General features: G+C 39.8%; 1 non-coding gene across 1 annotated transcript; it reads left to right on the forward strand.

The window, feature by feature from the left end:
* The first annotated feature begins 2,511 nt into the window (after nucleotides 1–2,511).
* Nucleotides 2,512–2,617, forward strand: LOC131219683 (small nucleolar RNA R71). Its single transcript, XR_009158329.1, has one exon. It is a non-coding gene; the product is annotated as a small nucleolar RNA R71 (small nucleolar RNA).
* The last annotated feature ends 1,860 nt before the right edge of the window (nucleotides 2,618–4,477 follow it).

Consider the following 4,477-nt stretch of genomic DNA (forward strand, 5'->3'; position numbering starts at 1 on the left):
TACTAAGCATACATCGCTGAAAGGTGGCAGGGGCATTACATAGTCCGAATGGCATCCTTCGATAGGCAAAGTGCCGTAAGGACATGTAAATGTAGTCTTTTCCTGGTCTTCAGGGGCTATCTCTATCTGGTTGTAGCCCGAATACCCGTCAAGAAAACTATAATAGGAATGACCAGCTAACCTTTCCAGGATCTGATCAATGAATGGTAAAGGAAAGTGGTCTTTCCTCATGACGGTATTCAATTTCCTGTAGTCAATGCACATTCTCCAACCAATAGTGACTCTAGTTGGCACGAGTTCATTATTAGCATTGGCTACGATGGTGATTCCGGACTTCTTAGGGACCACTTGAGTTGGACTCACCCATTGACTATCAGATATAGGGTATATAATACCCACATCCAATAGTTTAAGAACCTCGGCCTTAACCACTTCCTTCATATTTGGATTTAGTCTACGTTGTGGTTGCCGAGCGGTTTTGCATTATCCTCAAGATATATGCGGTGAGTACAAATCGAGGGATCGATTCCCTTGAGGTCCGCTATCGTCCATCCCAGGGCTCCTTTATGCTCTATGAGAGTAGATATAAGCATACTCTCCTGTTCTTTCTCCAGGTGGGCAGAGATCACCACCGGGTATGTCTCATCTTGACCTAAATAAGCATATTTCAAATCAGAGGGCAAAGGTTTTAGGTCAAGCTTCGGCGGCTTGAGGTTAGATGGTAGAGGCACTACATCGGTTTGTGGCAATTCTTCAAATTGTGGCCTCCACCGGTTAACTTCAAGTACCGGTGCAGTATCAAGCAAGGCACACGTCTCCCTAATCATGTCATCATCAAAATCATGGGAGTGGGCCAGGCACGTCTCTAGATGGTCTGGGGATAAGGTCAGAGGTGTCGTATCTTCCACGAAAGAGTCAATCATGTTAATGTCGTGGAAATCGTCATCATCCTCTGAGTTGCTGCCGTTATTGAAAAAAATGTTTGACTCCAATGTCAAATTTTCAAAAGACATAGTCATGATACCATTCCTGCAATTGATAATTGCATTTGACGTGGCAAGGAATGGGCGACCAAGAATGACGGGAATCTGAGTGCTCATGTTATTGATGGGTTCGATGTCCAGGATGATAAAATCTACAGGGTAGTAAAATCTATCGACCTAGACTAACACATCCTCAATTATCCCTCTTGGTACACGAACAGAGCGATCAGCAAGTTGTAGTGTGGTTAGGGTGGGTTTTAATTCACCCAAACCTAACTATTTGTATACCGAGTAGGGAATCAGATTGACGCTCGCTCCTAAGTCAAGAAGTGCGTGATCAATTCGATGGTTCCCGATTACACATGATATGGTTGGGCTACCAGGATCCTTGAATTTCTGTGGCACGTCTTGCTTCAGGATGGCGCTCACTTTCTCAGTCAAGAAGATTTTCTTTTGAATAATTTTTCGTCTTTTGGTCGTGCATAAGTCTTTCAAGAATTTGGCATATGAAGGTATCTGTTTAACGATATCAAGTAGAGGAATGTTGACTTTCACTTGTTTCAACACCTCTAGTATATCCTGAGAGTTAGAGAGAGGTTTTGGTGAAACCAACCGTTGGGGGAATGGAGCAACTGGCTTCTCTAGAAGTTCCGGTTCTACTTTTTGTGGGGCATCACTGGATCCATCATTGTTGTCCTCTTTTGGTTCTTGAGGCTTTTCGGGCCTAACCGGAAGAGTTTTATCAATGATCTTCCCACTCCTAAGAGTGGTGATGGATTTAGCATGCCCCATCTGATTTGAAGAGTTGGGATCATTATTCTCGTACTGCGGTTTAGGATTGGGGAGAGGTTGTGCAGGAAGCATCCCCTTTTCTATAACCGTCATACGAGAATCTATCTTTTGCATAAAATCTGTAATTCCCCGCATTGCCTGAGCCAGCTCTTGTATGGGATTTTGAACCGGTTCCTCTTGAGGTTTCACTTGATTTGGATTTTGATTGAAGAAACCTGGAGGAGTCACCGTTTGTCCATTTCTCCAACTAAAGTTTGGATGATTTTTCTAGCCAGGATTGTATGTATTGGAGTTAGGTCCAGTAAAAGGTCTTTGATAGTTGTTTACGGCATTGGCTTGTTCATTCAACACTCCTCGAAAGGCGGGTATTGTAGGACAGTTTTCAGTTGTGTGAATGTTGCAATCACAGATGCCGCAAACAATTTCATTGACCTTATCCTTCTTTCCTTCCATGGCCTTAACTTTCCTTATGAGCGTAGTCACTTTACACTTGAGATCATCCTCTTCTTTCCAGAGATATAATCCACTTTTTTCCTTTAATTGAGTCGGCCTAGACGTGGTGTTCGCCATCGGGTAATAGTCCCCTGATTGTGTTTTTTCAGCGAGACTATCGAGGTAATCCCATACCTCGTCAACATCTTTGTTGATGAACTCTCCATTACACATTGTCTCGACCATTTGGCGCATGGAAGATGTCAGTCCATCATAGAAAAAATTTGTAATGCGCCACGTTTCAAATCCGTGTTGTGGGCATGAACTGACCAAATCTTTGAACCTTTCCTAACATTGGAAGAATTTTCATCTTCCTTTTGGGCAAAGTTCATGATTGCTTTTCTGAGGGTAATCGTTTTATGATGTGGGAAGAATTCTTTTATGAATTCCCTCTGCATGTCGTTCCATGTGCCAATGGATCTAGGACGTAGTGAATGTAACCACATCTTAGCTTTCTCTTTTAAGAAAAAAGGAAAGAGTTTCAGCCTAATTGTATCCTCAGATACATTAGGAAAGCATAATGTAGCTATAATCTCATTGAACTCTTTTAAATGCAAATATGGACTCTCTGATTCAAGTCCATGGAATTTGGGAAGGAGTTGGATAACTCCTGGCTTGATGTTCATTTGTCCTGTGTTTTCAGGAAAAATCATGCATGAGGGTGTACTCACTCCCGCCGGTTGTAGAAAATCTCGTAAAGTACGAGGCGGGGGTGCCTGTTGCACCTCATTTTCATCTTGGGTATCCTCCACCCTGGGTGGAAGTAGAGGAGGTTGGTCTTCAGCCATAACTTCAGTTAACTCAGGGGATTTCGAGCGGTGTCTAGTCCTACGATGGATAGTCAACCCCTTAACCAATCCTCCTTCAGTCAAGAGACGTCGAGTGTTGTCACGGGCCCACTTGGGCATGAAAACACTCGCAGCCCTCAATTAAAAACCTAATCCTAAGAAAGGAAAAGAAAATCTAGAAAGAAAGAGAGAGTTGGAAAGAAATTACCAAATTGGAGTCCTAAGTTAAAAACCTGCAAAATAAAACAAAAATAAGTTAGATTCTAAAAAAGAGAAGAATGATCCTTTAAAAGAAAATAACAGTAAATTAATTTCTAAAAGAAGGTATTCTTAAAAGAAAGTAGAAATTTCTAAAGTAAATTACGGAAGATCTAAACTAGAAAGTAAATTATTAAAAGAGAACTGAAAAATAGAAAGTAGGGAAGGAGCTTACCGAATTAGAAATTTCTATCTTAAAGGCCTACAAAATAGGAAGGTTAGTTTCTAAACAAAAATTCTAAAAATAATTTAGGAAACAAATTAGATTCTAAAATTAGAAAGTTACTAAAAATAAAAGTAGAAAATTAATTAAGAAATAACCTAGTTCTAAGAATAAACTATTTCCTACAGATGGGAGGATACTAGAATTAGAAAATTTATAAAATTCAAACCCTAATTCTAAAAGGTAGAAAAAGTAAAGAGATTAGGAAGGAATTACCAATTGAGAAACTTATGTCAAGATCCTATAAAACAGGAAACAAGTTAGTTCTAAAAATCAAATAAAAATAAAAATCTAAACTAAAGTTAATAAAATCCTAATCTCAAACTAATTAATTTCAAAGAATCGTAACCGTCAGTCCCCGGCAACGGCGCCAAAAACTTGTTCACTCCCCAAGTATAGGGTTGTGATGTAGTAATAACTCGGTAAGACCGAGGTCGAATCCACAGGGACTGAAACTTGTACGTTTCCTGAGACTAGGTAGAAATAGAACTAGACTAAGATATGATCTAACCAAATAAAAATTTAAGGAATAATTGTGGAGTAATTATCTAAAACTTTAAGGAATTCAGAGGAAGAAACTAGGGATTCAGAGGATCCACTTGTAGAGATCAGGGAGATCTTATGCATGCATCAAGGATTATGGAATTCAACTGAACTTTCTTGATCTAGTTTTCAAGAGATGAAAGGTATATGAATTAGAATGGATTCCATCATCTAACCATGCCCAGGAGACAAAGCAAACAACAAGATTAAACTAATTACCAACCAATCAACAATGTACGAAGATCAAGAAGGGTACTGTCATCCTACCATGCCCATGGAACAATGATAAACAACAGGGCTTTCTGACTTCATAATCGTAAAAAGGGGAGGAAATACTCAAAGCCATTGCAGATCTATTGTACTTGCAGTCACAACACACCATTAAAAACTGGAAGTAT

The sequence above is a fragment of the Magnolia sinica genome, chromosome 11 (assembly GCF_029962835.1).
Source record: "Magnolia sinica isolate HGM2019 chromosome 11, MsV1, whole genome shotgun sequence".
In the NCBI taxonomy this organism is placed as follows: Eukaryota; Viridiplantae; Streptophyta; class Magnoliopsida; order Magnoliales; family Magnoliaceae; genus Magnolia; species Magnolia sinica.